A 19207-nucleotide genomic window follows, 5' to 3' on the forward strand; every position below is an offset into this window, starting at 1 on the left:
GAATAGCGATATTATGGACAATCAATTGACTTTTATATTTCAAAATATCACAACATGATCGATTCTAAGTCATTTTTGATAACAATGGTCACCCTCTTCCCTTCTGACAACGGTCCCTGCTTCTGCTTCCTGCTTCTATTGTGTGTGTGTGTGTGTAATAGAGTAAATTTTTATAGAGAAATGGAGGCTGGACAGTATGCGATACAATATAAACATTTATATTGATTTAAATCGTGTTTTGATTTAAATCGCAAACGCGTGTTTAATTATATGTGTTTTTTTAATCATAATCAGGCTAATGCAACATAAATTGATACAGTATTTCTGTCTTATTTTAAGTAAATAAAGTGCATTTTTGCACACTATATGTGCAAACGTTTTATGATATGTCGCTGTTGTGAATGTCTGTGGACATGTGCTGGCTGGACAGGTGGCTCCACTGTACACAGAGAGCTTAGAAGACAAAGATATCAATTTATTTTAGTCAAAAATGTATATATCACCTTTAAAAGTGGAATCTCAAAGCAAAGTAAATACCCAACACTGATTGAACCCATCTGCCATGCTAATAAAACACCTTGAATTGAATTGAGGGAAAGAGGGGTGGATGGCGCGTGGCAAATAAGATACACTCCACAGGCATCCACAACAGCAACATATGAAACGTTTGCACATATAGTTAAGTTATTACTTGGTTTTCAAAGTCGGGAGACATTAGAGGCTTGCCACACCCGGACTGTTAAACCAACGCATTAGCACGTCAAAGCTCATTGAGGACCCGGGCGCAATAATTGTTTTGTCCCTTGATTTACTGATCTGCATTAATTATGGAAATCGAGTTCCTGCTCTGTGCAGACAACCTGGTCCCACTGTCGCCCACAGAACAGAGGCTGCGCCAGAACCTGGCACTGCTGGAGCTGGACAAGACCAGAGTTATGGTTTTCCAGAAAAAAAGCCAGACCTCAGGGAAACAGGTACAAATTCACACTTAACAACACATTAACACCTAACAACGGGAGCAGGGACGAATTAGGCCAGTACCCACTATTGTTAAACATACAGAAAAGGATATTAAAGTATTGAATATTAGTATTGGATTTAGTATTAGCCATACAGAATATTAAAGTGCCCCTTTTCCATTCAGTGGGTGCCTGAGCCGCTGTGTCCTATCTTCTGACAGTCGTCGTTGTGAACAAACATTTCTTTGAAAAAATTAGACGTTTCCCTTGGTCAGAGATATAAATATATAATATATAAATAAATTTAATTTAACTAACGTGAGATAGCGTGTGAAAAAGTGGTAGTTTAAGCTTTTCTGCTAATATAATATGGAATCGCGTATCTAAAGAATTTAATAACGATATGATTATATTTGTGTACTGCGACAGGGCTGTGTAGGGCTGTTTCGCCTCTCTCTTCATGCGACTGTACCAGGAAGAGGATTTCTTTCTATTCGAAACGTGTATTTTAAAAGTTTAAGAAGTAAAAACCTTACAGCGTACACAGATTTCTAAACTGATCAGGATCGTTATCTTTGTCTTATGCATAATAATGTTCACCGCTCTGTCCAGCAAATTAATAATAAACTTTATTTTATATAGCGTTTTAAACGAATAAGTAATTAGATTGCTCATAAACCTAATCACTTGCTTTTTCTTTTTATTTAGGCTCAGATTTCAACTATAGATCGTATTATTAATAACCATAATAACAGCCAACCAACAAAAACAACCATATAAACATAATACCAACCAAAAACATAGATAAAAAACCACAATACAAAATCAAATATATCAAACCATTATACTCTCGCAAATTCCTCCAATTACCATAATCCCGCCCCTTATGCAAAACCAAACCCTCCCCCCATCCCAGTTTATCCTCTTTATGATAAACAAAATCCACCTCAATTTTCAACATAAAGCCTTACACAAAATTAATACCTCAACACTCCATACTCAACAACGATAATTCACAAACAGCCAGAACATGTAACTCCACATTCCCAAACAGACCTCATTTCCATAGCCCCGCCCCTTATGCAAAACCAACATCCCTCCCCTGTTCTCTCCCTCCCCTGGCGGTTGTGATCGTTTTTATTTTCAAATAAATTTTAGCAAAGTCATGTATTTTAAAAATCTTAAGATTTTTATATTTATGTCTTAATTTAGTGGTTTCATTAGTGACAAAGGCTAAACTTTCTTGGAAAAATGTCTTTTATGTAAACCATGTTTGCTATTAATTCATTCATGGCTAAAATATGTTCATTGTCTTCAAATGAAAGAAGGGTTCCTTTCGCCGTGGTCAGGTTGAAATCAGAAGCTTGCCACGCCCGGACTTTTACACCAACGTATTAGCATGTTAAAGCGATTTCATTGAGGAGCCTAGCCTTTCTTAACTAGTACTGTACTTACTGGATTTTTGAGGGGGGGGGGGTGTCTTTCGCTGTGAAACCAGTTTAATTAGTCACAGCCAGCACTCCTGCAGAGAGGGGGGTTGTACTTGCAGTGTATACAGTAGATGGGAAAGCCAGAGCCGACCTCTACGCCGCCCACGTGTTATGCTCTTCCTTAATGTCTAAGCCGGAACACATAATTATATCTCATTTTGTATTTCTTAAAAAAAAAATCGTTTGCCCAGCCTAACAGTATTGTTGTTATTGTTTTTAACCTGTAAAGTGCTTTGAGGAGCCACCTTTAAAGGCGCCATATACGATAAAGTTCATTATTATTACTATGGTTAATTTGCTGGACAGAGAGGTGAACATTATTACACAGAAGACAAAGAAAGCGATTTACGTTGCATTGTGCATTGTGCTGCTGTAATACAGTTTTAAATAATTAAAAGTCTAAACAGTATCAGCTTTGTTTATGGGTTTTAAATAAAGGCGATTTAAACGCGATTTAAATCAATATAAATGTTTATACTGTTACGCCTAGGTGACTATTCATTGTTATTAAAATGACTTAAATTAGAACATGTTGTGATATTTAGAAATATAAATTTGTTTGGTGCGAGTGAGGTTTTTTCCCCCAACAACTTTCCAGAGGAGCTATAAATATTTTAAATAAATACACACAGTATTGCTCATAAGGTCTGCTATTTGAGGTCCAGTTATTTAGATGCATACATCTTATTTTATCTCAGCTTTTCAGCTGAGATACACAGATCATACATAAACAATGCAGTAAAAAATGTCTCATCAAGTATTTAATCATTAGGTATAACAGTTTCCCTTTAGGCCTCTGAAAACACCACCTTTTACCTTGTGAATACCAGTACCTCCTAATTGTCTAAAGGGTTTATTTAAAAATTTTTTAAAAAACTGATGTGCTGAAACAGTACAATTAAACACGCTCTGCAGAAAAGGGGATGGTTGTTAGGTCAGCTTCAGTTTTACACGTACAGTACACATTTGATTTCATTAAAATTATGAGGTACCCTGTATCTGCAGGACTCAAGAGGCTCTCAGTCATGTCACTTTGCAGTTGATGTCTCCTAGAGGTTCCTAGATTCTTATTGTAAATAAAAGGAACAGCATACAGTGGGACTTTTTCAAAAACGGGGAACAAATTTCAACATCCGACTGCACCGAGCACACAAATATTGGTTCTAGGCTCCTGAATCACCTTTGGTCCCTGGATCATTGCTTTTAACCATTTACACAAGGTTTTTACTGTAAAGCACTTTCACAGCTCAACGTAAATGGACCTTCTGGAGCACAGGCTTTAAAGGAGCTTTTTTAAAAAAACAGACTTTGCCTTTCCTGTTATAAGCTATTCTTTTAGCATATGACAAGCATGCCCTTATTATGGCGATATCCTCCTAAACATTGGAGAAATAACTCTAGAAGTTCAATTAAAACAGAAATGCTTCAAATCACTTGGGATACAACAAAAAAGTGGTGTATTATAAAGTGTGTTAAAAATGTTGCTAGTTTGTTATCATACCTTAGATTATAATAAAACCTCACCATTTAACACCAACAGGTGTTTTCTTGAAGTCTGCTAGCTTCAAAGTTTATGGTTTGGCTTTTGTGTATAATGATAGTGAACTGCATTGGAAATGTAGGAAAGTAAGCATTAATAAGCAGGAAAATTAAACCAAGAAACACCTAAAGTACTGGACTATATTGCAGATAAACTACCGATCTACCTTTTAAGCCTGTACAACCTGCAGAACTCCAGCTTTAATTGATTGGACTCAATAGCCTAAGTTTTAAGGTTATCCTTACAAGTGTGGAAAAGCATGGGCGTAATGTTGCAGCTTTCACTGTTGTTTAAGAAGTTGTTTTTTCCAGCTGAACATTTCTGTCTTGAGTCTTTCTTAACAATATGTAACAGTGTCTGGTATCTACTGTGATCATTATTTCATTACTGAAGTAGCCTTTTGATATTTGCACAGTATTTTTTGTTGCTATGGCTGTTTTCATATTCGTAGTTTTCTTCTGTTAAAACTTAAAATCTCTCACATTAAATTGTCTACAAATGCAAGAATTCAACCAAATATTCTTACTTGTAAAATGTCTACTGTTGCATTGCAGTTAATTAATGTAGTTAGTCCATAGTCGGCAATCTAAACTTTATTGTTAAGCTTTAATGATTGATGTTGTACCAGTAACCTTTAGTAATACTATAGTACTTCACAAATGCTTTGTGTGTTTGGAAATCTTTTGAGTAAAAGCCTTATAAAAATAGGTTTAGTTTTTACAGGACATCACAAAGAAATAGGATGGTATAATTCTTATAATTGCTTTTTGATTGTATTTAGAAGATTATGGACTAAACAGACTTCAGGGATGCCAGTGAATCATTGTGCTATTTGGAATTATTCCAAAAATCAAGTGACCTCTTTGCTGTAGTATCTTTAGTATTATTTATTTAGTATTAATAAAGAATAGATTTATTAAAGTCGTGCCATGTGTAAGCGGGATATGTAAAATAATGTAAAATAAAGTTTTTTATTATTGTTATAGAGAAACATGATCAGATTTCCCCTGGTTCAGAAAAAAGACGATTAAAATCTGTAATCTTTCCACTTGTATGTCATCGGACATTAACGAGTACAACCCCCCTCTCTGCCGGAGTGCTGGCTGTGACGAATTAAACCGGTTTCACAGGTATTTTCAAAGTAGGAAGTACAGTGTTAACTAGTAGCTAGGCTCCTCAATGAAATCGCTTTAACATGCTAATGCGTTGGTGTAACAGTCCGGGCGTGGCAAGCTTCCAATGTCAACTCGACTCAATTGGAAGACAATGAACGTATTTTAGCCCTAAATGAATTAATAGCAAACATGGTTTACATAAAAGACATTTTTCCAAGAAAAGAAAAGTAGCGTGTCTCCCATATGGTGCTGGTTATGTCCTTTTCCCTCTTCTACATGGCATAGAACATAATCCTGTTCCATGAAGAAGTTGCAACATTTATTCACACAGGATGCTTCTGTCTGTTTTTTTCTCATGGTTAAGTTTAAATTTTAAAGTTTGTTAGGAATTGCATGTAGTGAATACCATCTAACTACAAATATATACATAAAGCAGAATGTTTATTATTGAATTATGTGTTTTTATTGAGTATAATCATTATAAGCGAACACAAGTGTAGTAATCAGCACCACAATCTGAATTAAGACTCAAAATTAAAATGTGTATGTCTGTTTCAGGTGATGTGGACACGCGCTGTTTGGATAGAGCAGGAGGGGGAGGTTGAGGGAGTCCTGCCCTCAAACTGGGTGGATGCCCGAAGAGAGTTTGTGTGGTGGCCGAATGATCCAAAGCAGGCCACAAGAGAAGGCCAACCCTAATAAAGATACTTGGGTTACCTTCAAGGTCATTAAAGTTAAACAAACATCAGGTATAGCTTTCTTTGAAAAAAAGAGCAAATTCCTGTTAATTCTTATAAATTCCGATTGAATATTTACAGTAACTGTCTATGTACATGTATTAGTGCAACAATACCTTTTTCATATTTGATCATACATAATGTAAATATAATTGTTTGTAGACAAGAAATCAGAGTGTGATCACTTTGATTTAACCACCTCTGTTACAGATGGTGAAGACGAGGATGAGACACCCAATCCAAAACGCAAAAGTAAGAAGCGGGTGTTCTCCGATTACGTTGATGGTATGTAAAAGTAACAATCTCAATAGCTATATTTTTAACCAGTTATTAATATCAACTGATGCCTCATTTAGCTTGTACCTTGTTATTGATTTTTTTACAACCCTTTAAAATAAGTCATTTTGAAAGGTTTCTGTATGAAAATGTTAAAAATCTTATCAGATTTGTTGATCATGGAAATTGCTAAGAATTTTGGTTAGCTATGTTAAACTAGTTTTCAGTATTATATTGAAATATTATAATTTTCTATTATATTACAGACTTTGATTCTGATCCTGGTACTCCAAGTACGTCCATTTCTCTGCCTTCAAAGTTCCCAAAATAAAGGAAATTAATTTATTGTAAAAAGTTACAGATCAAGTTGATTAAATAATTTAATTTGATATGAAATATTTTACTGCCATATCTTTTCTGTTTAGAAAAGAAGAAGCCACTGAAGCTGCCAGTGCTACCCCCCAAACTGAGGTTCTCTCCTAGGAAGAGAGTCTCCCAAACCTCACTCAGCTGTTCAAGTACGCTTAAAGGTAGGTTATTGCAATCAAAGTTAAAATGTTTTCTTAATGTCCTTAGAAGATAATCATCATCAATCATATTTAAAGACAAGTTAACACTATTCTTTATGTTATTGAAGCCCAACAATCAAAGGTGAGAACCTCCCCAAGGAAAAAAAACGGTGCTAAGTTCTGGCTTCAACATTCCTGAAGTTATTACTACATTTTTTGCCTACATCTAATTACTCTATGAAATTCACAAGTTAATTTTTTTATTACGTCTGAGGTTATGTCACTATACTTTCCTAAGTCTGGAGAACTGTCTACCATAAGCGAATTATATTAAAAGATTATTGGACTTGTGAAAATTTTACGTCCATACTTAAATATTAAGTTAATCTGCAATATTATATTAACAGCCCAGGTAGTCCAAATTGTGACCTCACCACGCAAAGTTCGAAGCCCTAAGCAAGTTATAAGACCAAAGTCTTCAACTGAACCCCAGAGTCACCATGCCTCCTCAGCTTCGCACTCACCCTCGCCTTCTCCCTCATCTCGATCAGCTGAGGAAATAATGGCTTTATAAATGTTTTAACACAAGGCTTTGTAGACAATAGTACATTACTTGTATCATATTTATTAAATTATTAAATTTAAGAATAGTTTATGATCCCTCTGCATTTGATAGGTATGAGATTATTGTTAACTTTTTAGTTTCTAGTATCAAACCAGGATTGGCCAGATGGCAGAAATGATCCTGGAAGACTGTCAAAAAGTATGTATTTTTTATTGTATAAAGTAATAAATAAAACTACCCATATTATAGTTTTACACAGAATGTATTTTAATTATGTGTAGGCTCATACACAATATAAAAATATGATGTGTTTTACCACAATGCTACAAACGACACAAACATATTCAAAATTGAAGCTATTTTTTAAAATAAATACACCAATGGAGTTTAATTGACATTGTTTATAGAATCCTAGTTCAATGACAAACTAAATGACTAAATTGAAATATTGAGTTGTGTGATAAAGTAAATGTTTTCCATAACTGAATTCTTTTCAGAGTCTCCCAGGAAGAAGACCACGTCCAGATCAGAAGAGAAGAGAGAGAGATATCCTCTTTCAAAAGGAAGTAAGTACAGTTAAAATAAACTACAGATGTGGGAATTTTTACATTTTAAGATTATTAATTGCATGTAGCAACACTACAGTAATGCTAATGTGACAATAGTGTAAGAAACTCCTAACCTAATTCCTTTTAAATGCTGATATAAAATATAAATAATTTCAGAGTTTCAGAAGCAGGTATTGGGCCTCCTGATAGAGATGAGGGATGAATTGAGGCGTTTGGGTAGGTCCACAGAACCGGTGGACTCCCAATTCCACATCAGGAGGCTGACCACAATGGGAGAGTTCTGTGCATACGAGCAAGCACTTGACAGCATGGACAATCAAAACCTGCTGGTACGATATTATATTCTCACTGTGGTGTAGAAAATATTCACTACTAATGTTTTAGGTTTCAGATAGGTCATAATTTTATAGCCTACATCTGATTAATATGATCCATCTCTGGCATACGTTCATATTTTTAGTTTATAATGTATAATCTTGCTTATCCTTTAATGGCAAAATAAAGTGTTTTCATGTTCTAAAAAGTTACTACAATTTTTTTTACTTTGAAAAATGGTCACTTTGTATTTATAGACTGTGAAAATACTGCAAAAAAGTGCAGTTAATATGTGAAAATGTGTTTGTTTCATTGAATGGTCATGTGTAATGGGTATGTCTGATTAGTTGATTAATGAAGATCTAGTAGCTTCTAATATTATTGGTAATATAATATTATTTCCAGATAAACCAACTTCAGAGAGTAGGCGGCAGTGATGTTAGAGAGAGTGTGTTCACAGTCTTGTCAAGGTATTGCTTATTGTTTTTTTAAAATGTTTTTACATTACATTTTTACTTTGATCAAGTGAACATATCCACAGAATTGAGCTTATAGATACCTATGTGTTAACCACTGAATGTGCAAGGTGTAAAACTGCAAACTGCAAAATTGCAAAAAAAGGATTACAGTACTACATTTGATCCTAAATATTTGAGTAAATAAATGTTGAGTGGAAAAAAAGTCTAAACTAAATGTCTGAATTTGGTTTTCAGACTTATGACAAATGAACTGATGACAGAATTCAACTTCGCTGGCACAAACCGAAAAGATAAACAACAAAAGAGGGGCCTGGGAGACACAAATCTTTATAGAGTAATTAAAGGTACTTCTATTCTATGTTGTACTTTCAAACTTACTCTTTAATTAGGACAGGGTACTCTTTAATTAGGACAGACTTTATTGCTCAATCGCTATGATGCAAGCCAAATTTTATCCGTTTATTTCAGCTTTGAGCTTAGTAAACCTTATTGGTTCATTTTTGAGGTTATACTCAAGAAGATATTAATCATCATTTATTTGAGTAGTAATATTATATAATTTTCTCCTAGCTGCGGTGCTGAAGTCCCACCCTACATCGACAGAAAAAGAAATAAAGGAGCACGCAATGCGTTACTTGAAGAATGCATATGCAAGGCAGGGGGCCAGGAGATCTGGACACTGAAAATAATAGGTTTCTGGTCCTGTTAGGACAATAAGACAGGGTTTGCAAATGGTGGACAAAAATCGTCTTAACTTCAATTGTAATATTTTTTTTTCCTTGGAAATATAGAAGTTGTACATTTTAAAATTTATATTTGAATCAAAATGTGGTTTTGAGTTAGTGTGTTAATGTAATTAGTTTGTGTTTGTCATTACTATACTGTATATTGCCATGTTACCAGAATTTGTAGCTGAAGTTTAAGACTAGTTGTGTTTTTTATGATTATTGCCCATATGTTGATTGTTGATTGATTGTATACAATGTATAATTTGAAATACATATTTTTCAGGTGTGAATGTGTATTTTCAGAATAAATTTCTAAACCAAATCATTGGCTTGGTTTACTTGTTTCTACACCTACAAAACCTATCTGATGTATAATAGACCTCTAACCATATACGTATAATAGACCTCTAAAGTTATCCGTATAATAGACCTCTAACCATGTATGTATAATAGTCCTCTAAAGTTATCCGTATAATAGAACTCTAACCATGTATGTATAATAGTCCTCTAAAGTTATCCGTATAACAGACCTCTAACCATACACGTATAATAGTCCTCTAAAGTTATCCGTATAATAGACCTCTAACCATGTATGTATAATAGTCCTCTAAAGTTATCCGTATAATAGAACTCTAACCATATACATATAATAGACCTCTAAAGTTACCCGTATAATAGAGCTCTAACCACATATGTATAATAGACCTCTAAAGTTATCCGTATAATAGAGAGGACAGCTCCGTCACGTCTTTTACGATGCTGCTTTTTTTCCCTTGCGTTTTTCTCTTCTTCCCACGTTCTCTCTCTTCACTGCCTTCGCCTCCGCTCTGTTTCACTTCAGTCTTTCACTCTTGCTTCCTTCCAATAAGGACGGAGCTGCGGGAGAAAGGGCGCTATAGAGGATCGCTGTGGATAGCTGCTGCTGTGCTTTGACACCTGAGCTCCGTGGAAAACGATCTCAATACAATTCTGAAAAACGCGACTCCCAGAACGCCAGCCGAACAAGTCTCCACAGCCGAAGCGCTGTGTCTCTTTTCAGCTGGCGATAAACCTTTTCTCGATCCTTTGCGGACTTGTAAAACTGTTCATGATCAGAATAAAAAATGCTCACGCTAATACACAAGCACCCATGTCTCGCCAAAGCTGACAAATGAACAGACGGAAAAGCCGCACTGCACACATGAACAGGGGAATGAGCGAGCGAGCAGGGACAATGCACCTCCTGCGCTTAAGAGCTTACAGCACCTGGTATTCCCAGCCAGTCTCCCATCCAAGAACTAACCAGGCCCGTCCCTGCTTAGCTTCCGAGATCAAACGAAATCAGGCATGCTCAAGGGGGTGTAGCCGTAAGCGAGAATAGGGCTCACTGGCACCCTTCTTATAGAGAGGACAGCTCCGTCACTTCTTTTACGACGCTGCTTTTTTTGATTGTTTTGTGATTTTTTGCGATCTACCGGGTTGATTGCATACTTGATCTTGTGGTTTTCTGTGGTAAAACTGTGATTTCGTACTTAAAAGTAATACTCTTTTAAGTTTAACGATGGTTACTAAAAGGTCTGAATTCGAGTCGCTAGTAAGCATTCTCTCTAGCAGCGACAAGTCTGACCACGATCTCCGCCATATCTCCATCAGCAGAGAAGTTAGGAGACTAAACCTCCATTCTGTGAGAGAGCTAGCAAAGGACATGGAGAGATTTGACCCTGCAGTGTCAGAGAATAATATCGAGAGTTATATTCAGGACCTCAGGTATAACCTGCAGTACCTGCCAAACGCCACAGAACAGGAGAAAGTGTTTCTGGTCAGGAAAACTACCAGCAGAGCTGTACATGAGTGGATGGCTAGGCAGATGAAAGAAGTCTGTAATGACTTTGAACAGCTTTGTCATGCACTTATCGAGGAATACAGTGCGTTTATTGACCCGACAGCTGCGATAGCCGCCGCCCTTAACATTAAGCACGAGAGAGCAGAGTCCCCCCGCGAATATTACGAGAGACTTAGATGAACTTATTTTGCAGGACGAAATGATGAGGGTTGCGAGGAGAACACACATTTCAAGGGTTTATTCATCGCGAATCTCCACCCGTCAGTCAGAAAGATGATCTTAATGCATACAGATGCACAGACCATGAAAATGACTGATATTAAGAGATTCGTGCAGAAAGCCCGAATGGGAGTATGATGTCCAAAGTCGCTCTGAGCAAAAAGCTGCTAAAGCAACTGTATTCGCCGTCAGAGCCAGCAGGGTTAATTCCCCCCTGCTCGAAGGAGCACAGGCTCCTGAGCTGGCTAATCCCCGTTCCAAAGCAGGCACGCAGGACCGCACCCAGCATCCTAAGTGCCATGAGAACACCGGGGGAGGGAAAGGGCTAGAAAAAGCTGAACAAAAAGATTCAGTAGCCGCCCGCCTGGCCAGGCTTGAACAAGCTTTATTAGGACAGGGACAACCGCTCCCCAAGGCTGCCGGAAGCGTGAATGAGCTGATACTCTCCACTGGAGGAGGCGGAGACCCGCCCCCTCTCCCTCCCTCAGTCTATCTGATTGAGCGGAAGGGTTCCTGCCTGGATGAATTCAGCCACTCCCAAGTGAGTGCTGACTCCACCCCTGAAGTCACAGAGCAGGCAGTAAAACACAGAGGAAAAGCAGGAAGCTTTTACCTCGAGGCTGCCATGGGAGATGTCTTACCCAGTGAGACATTGATTGACACTGAGGTTGAAAGGTGTTTGATGTCATACGGCAAGCTCAAACGGGTAGAAAAAGAAAAGGGCATGCGACTCAGGGAGGAACTGTTGGTGGATCACCAGAAAGGCAAGGTGTGGGAACAGGTCAAGGCTCCTAAGCCTTCTGTACAGAAGGAAAGGGGGTCCAAAAGGCAGACTGTGCTCACACAGTGCCCACCGAACACAGAAGCCTATGTGGAGATTCCTTCTGTTCCCTCTGGACAAGAAATGAATTATTTCCTTGTTTCCCAGATGTACAGGGAAGTCGTGTCCCGGCCAAGGTCCCAACAGCCTCCATGCCACAGGAGCGGTGCTCCAAGCAGCCGCCTGATCCACCAGGTAAAGCACACCCCTTTTACATCCCTAAAGAGGAGCAGATCTCCCCACCTGGCGATGAAAAGGAGCTTTCCCTGTGCACCCTGGAACCCAAGAGGGGTCAGGAACACCACCCTGCAGTGGTGGAAGGGATCCAGATGGCAGGAGAGCAGGTTGGCGATGTAGCCCTCACCCTTAGCCCTGAGAGGTCCTCTATTAGTGAGGATCTGCTTGAGCAGCTGTCACAGGGCCACCGCCAGGTGCCCCTGGTGCAACATTCACAGGTTAGACAGGAGGTCCAGCTGGACGCTGAGACTACTGCGCTGTGGACACACCTGATCCCAGATGCCGATTCCCTCTGCTGTGACCCAGGGAACCTGCAGTCAGGTAACATTATTTCTCACAACTACCAGGTATTGAGTGAGACTGACCTGATTGTTCCTGCCTCAACGGCAGGGTTGCCAACACACCCAGTCCCCCAGAAGGGACAGGGAATGAAAGCCGACCCGGTTTTCTTACAGCCACCAGCTCAGTCTGTCAGTCTGAGTCTGACCAACAGTGGTTCAGCCAGACTGGAGCTGGATGGTCAAGTCACCCGCCTGCCAGTGCAGGACATCGCAAAGGGGGGTGTCAGAATCCCCGCCCGCACTGACATGGGCCTGGTGGGTGATAGCGAGTTCGAAGGCAGTGAACTAGCTATCCCACTGCTGGGGCAGCTCCCTGAACCCTTAGCGAGGGAAGGGGGGAGCGAGCAGGTGTCCTACACCTACCCCCAGCGAACGGTTGTAAACATCCCGATAGAGGGATTCCTCAATCAGGAGGTGTGCAGGGTGGACCTGAACAGTGAGAATGGGATAACAATCCCAGATCACTCAGGTGCTCCAGATGACCACTCAGCCGAGGGTCAGGCATGCTCCACCGCTGCACCGCCCCCTGCAGGGTTCCTAGAGCACATGTCACGATATTAGTTCCCCCTCCTTAAGGGTGCTCCAGCTCTTTCACTTAAGACTTTATTCTGTGCACCTGTTTCCCATTCCCAGCCCACCTTAAAAGCCAGGCGCTGACGCTCATCTATCTCTGCATCTGATTTCCATATCGTGCGAGTCCGGGACCTGGAAGCGCCTGGTCCCGTTAAGGTTTTAACCTCGGTTCCCGTTCCTGTTCCCCGTCCGCCGGTTCCGACCCGGCCTTCGTGGTTTTTAATTCTTGCTCTGATGGATCTTCTGGTTTTGGACTTTATACTTGGTTTTGGACTTGTGTTATTAGGGATATGTTTTTTTTTCATGGGGAAAACTAGCCCGAGCAAATGTAAAGTTTAGAGTAGCGCTCAATAAAAATGATCAGAACCCAAAAGCGCTTCTTATGCGCATCAGTATATTCCGATACCACTGGTTCTGCAGAAGAAATAAGAAAAGCCGAACTCAAAGCACTGCGGTGGCATTACGGGTACTCTGTCTGCTGCTGCTTTAAGATCTACTCACACCGTGTTGCCATTAAGGCTACCTAGTTAAAAAAAACTTATCGTCACCTTTTTGAACGTGATTATTAGACACCCGTTAAATCTCCACCGAGGTTTCTTGAGAGATCGTTCAGCGAGCGAGTAATAAAAAAAACTACTTTGCTTCCAACCTCTGCTGTCTCTGTAAACTCGGACGTGATGATATGCAGTGTGCCTTTCCTCTTGTCGTATTCAAGAGTACTCACTGTGTGAGCTCCTCGCTGCGTGTTCTGTACTCTACTGTGATTTAATTTAGATGATTACGTGGAGTAGAGTGACAAGATCTACTTGAACATTTTCGGTTTGTGAAATGAAACACTAAATACACTACTGTAAATACAAGTAATGGACATTTAAAATAACCACAGTACAGCTAGAAGAGTGAAAGATAAAAGACTACTTAGAATGACATTCACAATAGACTTAAGAACGGCACAGCCGCCCGAACAGGGACTTGAACCCTGGGCCCTCAGATTAAAAGTCTGATGCTCTACCGACTGAGCTATCCGGGCTCTGAAAAAAAGGCGACACTCTCGGGATCCTGGCAAGTCACGTGTCTCTTGTGCCGAAGAGCAGTCATACCTGACCTGTCTGGAATGACCACTGACAGACTTTAACCAGAAGCGACGGCACCACTCCCAGTAGAATGAGTGAGAAATACAGCACGATATGAGTAGTTAAGCGGCTCCTACAATCCATCTTTCCTCACATTACTGATTTTTTTCAATAGCATTTTGACCTTTTTTCACATTCAGATTTTTTTCACATTTAATAAAACCTTTTAATCAACAACATTAAAAAGAAAACAAATGGAACATTTTTTTGGAACAATAATTAAAAAAAAAACTTTCAATGCCTTGGTTGTATACGTGTGCACACCCTTTATAAAGGGAGTTGCAACAGTGCTGAAATTTAAAGAGCATTTCTGTAGAGAAAACAGCATTTTTTCTGCCTTGATGTTAAGCTTAGGGAGCCTATCTTTTAGAAATTCTATTTTTTAACACCTTGCACAGCCTCCCGGCAGACTAACAAATATTTTTTTGGAGAAATTGGCTCACACACCGGAAAACACTAACGTTTATTTACGTTAGAGTATGTAAAACTCAGGCTTTAACAGATGTTTATGATGTTTCACACGGGGTGTTACCTGTTGTAGTGTTTCAAAAGATATTAGCTGACCATAAATTATCTTGAAAAGACTTGTGTTTGTACTGACTGGGATTCATACCCGACTCAATTATTTGGAAGGCGCCTGTACCACCAACGCACTTCCGAGAAGCACCTGCAAATTAGCACAATCCTCTCTCTCACCTACAAAGTCATGGAGACACACACGTCCAATGAAAACTAATTTTATTCACTGAAGGCTCCACTCATTTGTTGTGATGTCATTTTAATTAATATTAGCTTTGATAAGGTGTCGTTTTTGCCTCTTAAAGTTAAAGTCTGCTCCTTTCTTCCTGGTATAGAAATAACATGTTCCATCTTTGTTTAAAAACACCACTAAAAGTAAATTTTTCAGCTCTAACGACTGTGTGCATTGCCAAGACATCTCAAAAGGACTTATCAAATAAGAACACGATCCTTCCTATTACCATTCCTGTGGTTGGGGCGTTGTTTCACCCTTTTATTTTCTTCTACAATATTTGCAGACTGGGCTTTATCACTCGAGATGTACAGAACAAGTGTGCATCGGTCCATGAAAATCATCAGTAGTGCTGTTTTTCTATGCATAGTTTAATCAAGAGCACTTAAAAGATGCAAAAAGCTTTCAAATAAAACAGAATTGAAAGACAGTCGAGTAATGAGGCAGAAAAAAAGCACTCCCCCGTCTGGGAATTAACCACCGTCGCACGTGTGACTGGATACAAAAATAATAGATTGATTTGTTCCCAGTCTCTTGAAGCTTCAATGCGATTATTTTTCCTTCCTTATTTCTTCATTCCCATTAATTTACTCTGTAGTAGAGGAAACGCGAAAGTGGGAAACTGGAGTGAGTGGTGGATTGTGATCAGTGAGCATCTGGACAAGTCTGTTCCATTACCTTTGCCATCGGGGATGTAGCTCAGTGGTAGAGCGCATGCTTCGCATGTATGAGGTCCCTGGTTCAATCCCTGATATCTCCAGGTGCTTTGTATTACATTACTTACATCGCAATCTTCTGTTGAGTGAGAACTCTTTGCTTGTGTTCAGAGAGAGCCAGGTTTAGATAACTAAATGCAGGCACACTCGACTTGCTGCAGAGTTGCGCTGCTGTTTTAAATGTACCTCATTTAGTTCTGTTAAACCTTAAATTATTTGAACTAATAATTTAGTTCAAATTCAGAAAATTCAGAGATTGCTTCACACTTGTCGTGGCTGTTGCAGAAAACACCTGTTGAATCTCGCCCGGGATTTCCTGAGAGATTATTCAGCGAGCGAATCCTCCTTCTGAACTCCGCACTAAACTGAAAGCTTCACGAACTCCTCACTGCGTGTCCTGTACTGCTCTCGTGTAAATGTTAAGCACAGCCATAAACACACTTTGAACTTTTTCCGTTTAAGGAAAATGCAAAAGAGCATGACAAGTATTGATCGTATAAAATATCCATGGCACAACTCGAGAAAGTACTGAAGGACTACACATCGACTTTTGATGATTACAAGAGATTCAAGAAACACAATCGTCCGCACCTGGGTTTGGATCCTGAACGCCAGAGTTAAAAGAACATAAGCCACGTTTATGACCTATAAACTCTCTTAATTGTCTTATAGTTTATGAAATAAAACAATTTCTTAATAATCACGTACTGTTGATAGACGATTTATTGATTTTTTACAAAATCACAATTACAAACTTTTTCGGTTAAACTGTTATTCACATACTCTAACATAAATAAACGTTAGTGTCTTCCGGTGTGTGAGCCAATTTCTCCCAAAAATATTCGTTAGTCTGTCGGGAGGCTGTGCAGGGTGTTAAGAAATAGAGTTTCTAAAAGACAGGCTCCCTAAGCTTAACATCAAGGCAGAAAAAATTCTGTTTTCTCTACGGAAATGCTCTTTAAATTTCAGCACTGTTGCAACTCCCTTTATAAAGGGTGTGCACACGTATACAACCAAGGCATTGAAAGTTTTTTTTTTTAATAATTGTTCCAAAAAATGTTCCATTTGTTTTCTTTTTAATGTTGTTGATTAAAAGATTTTATTAAATGTGAAAAAAAATCTGAATGTGAAAAAAGGTCAAAATGCTATTGAAAAAAATCAGTAATGTGAGGAAAGATTGATTGTAGGAGCCGCTTAACTACCCATGTCATGCTGTATTTCTCACTCATTCTACTGGGCGTGGCCGTCGCTTCTGGATAAAGTCTGTCAGTGGTCATTCCAGACGGGTCAGGTATGCCTGCTCTTCGGCACAAGAGACACGTGACTTGCCAGGATCCCGCCAGTGTCGGTTTTTTTTCAGAGCCCGGATAGCTCAGTCGGTAGAGCATCAGACTCTTAATCTGAGGGCCCAGGGTTCAAGTCGCTGTTCGGGCGGCTGTGCCGTTCTTAAGTCTATTGTGAATGTCATTCTAAGTAGTCTTTTATCTTTCACTCTTCTAGCTGTACTGTGGTTATTTTAAATGTCCATTACTTGTATTTACAGTAGTGTATTTAGTGTTTCATTTCACAAACCGAAAATGTTCAAGTAGATCTTGTCACTCTACTCCACGTAATCATCTAAATTAAATCACAGTAGAGTACAGGACACGCAGTGAGGAGCTCACACAGTGAGTACTCTTGAATACGACAAGAGGAAAGGCACACTGCATATCTGCAGAACATCACGTCCGAGTTTACAGTGACAGCAGAGGTTGGAAGCAAAGTAGTTTTTTATTACTCGCTCGCTGAACGATCTCTCAAGAAACCTCGGTGGAGATTTAACGGGTGTCTAATAATCACGTTCAAAAAGGTGACGATAAGTTTTTTTTTAACTAGGTAGCCTTAATGGCAACACGGTGTGAGTAGATCTTAAAGCAGCAGCAGACAGAGTACCCGTAATGGCACCGCAGTGCTTTGAGTTCGGCTTTTCTTATTTCTTCTGCAGAACCAGTGGTATCGGAATATACTGATCCGCATAAGAAGCGCTTTTGGGATCTGATCATTTTTATTGAGCGCTACTCTAAACTTTACATTTGCTCGGGCTAGTTTTCCCCATGAAAAAAAGACATATCCCTAATTACATAATTTCACTTTTTTCTTATCAACGAGTAGAAAGAAATAAAATATATACTTCATTATAAGTACTGTATCTGGGAACAGTGTGTAGATGACAGGTTTGTGACTTTCTCATGAGCACGGTATATGAATCCTTCAGATTAAAGACACTGTGAGCATTTGAATAAAATTAAGATAGTCTGTCCCAGCTCGCCGAGATGGTATAGTGGTCAGTACTTTGTGCTGTGACCGCAATACCCGCGCTTTGAATCCGGGTGACAGCAGCCCAAGACAAGAGAGTTTCCTTCGTCTATGTTATTTCAGTGAAGGGGGGGCATGCGTGTACAGCAGCGATCATCGAGTTGATGTGTTGCCCCATATAAGCAATGTGAGCCAACACTGCTTTACAAAGGAGCACGGTCTGATCTTATAGTTGATAATCTGGAGACCAGACCTCTTCTCTGACGAGAAGAAAAGGTCAGGAGCCGCAGTATTTAATGTAAATAAGAGATTTCATTTTTTTTCTGTGGCGCAGCTAGTACCAAACACTTAATCTCGGGGTTGTGAATTCGAGCTCCACGCTGGTAAGAAATCATATAGGTTATGATAAATTTACTTTTTTAAATAAAAAGTAATATTATAAAACTTTCCCGATACCAGTTTGCAGGTGATATGTTCTTTATAAAAGTAATCTTTAGTATGGGATCAATAACCGCGCCAGAACAAATATCGGAAAGAAATCGCCTGTCACTAATGAATTTAAGGAAAGTAGAGACATAGTCAGAAAACCTACATATAGGAAATGTTAGTTACTTTGTATGTGCTTTAGCGTTTTCTTTTATATACCGAAAAAAAGGTTCAAGGCGTTCTAATCGCTGTACTCCTCGTAGATAAGACGAAATCACAATACAGTACAGGACACGCAGTGAGGAGCTCACGCAACGAATAGTATTGAACATGCCAAGCGTAAAGGCACACTGCACATCTGCGAAACATCACATCCTAGTTTAGTTACAGTGAGATTATAGACTGGAAGCTAGGAAGTCTCAGATCAATTTTTTATTAAATGTTCAAGCAAACCCAAATACCTTTGCAAGAGACATTTCAGAATCCCAGTCAAATCCAGTATGATTGCTGGATCCCTCGAATTCGACAATATCACAGATCTGCAGTCCACGTTGTGCAAGACATACCGCCCAGAGCATTTCTAAGACAGGAA

General features: G+C 39.1%; 1 long non-coding RNA gene, 2 other non-coding genes and 1 pseudogene across 3 annotated transcripts; 2 read left to right on the forward strand and 2 right to left on the reverse strand.

The window, feature by feature from the left end:
* Positions 1-8479: 8479 nt before the first annotated feature.
* On the forward strand, positions 8480-9329 carry LOC138242876 (uncharacterized). Its single transcript, XR_011191744.1, has 3 exons — positions 8480-8545; positions 8789-8898; positions 9125-9329. It is a non-coding gene; the product is annotated as an uncharacterized lncRNA (long non-coding RNA).
* A 1186-nt stretch (positions 9330-10515) lies between these two features.
* LOC138218959 (5S ribosomal RNA) lies at positions 10516-10634 on the reverse strand (annotated as a pseudogene).
* Positions 10635-14251: 3617 nt separating this feature from the next.
* Positions 14252-14324, reverse strand: trnak-uuu (transfer RNA lysine (anticodon UUU)). Its single transcript has one exon. It is a non-coding gene; the product is annotated as a tRNA-Lys (tRNA).
* Positions 14325-15866: 1542 nt separating this feature from the next.
* trnaa-cgc (transfer RNA alanine (anticodon CGC)) lies at positions 15867-15938 on the forward strand. Its single transcript has one exon. It is a non-coding gene; the product is annotated as a tRNA-Ala (tRNA).
* The last annotated feature ends 3269 nt before the right edge of the window (positions 15939-19207 follow it).

Source organism: Lepisosteus oculatus, chromosome 14 (genome assembly GCF_040954835.1).
Source record: "Lepisosteus oculatus isolate fLepOcu1 chromosome 14, fLepOcu1.hap2, whole genome shotgun sequence".
Classification (NCBI taxonomy): Eukaryota; Metazoa; Chordata; class Actinopteri; order Semionotiformes; family Lepisosteidae; genus Lepisosteus; species Lepisosteus oculatus.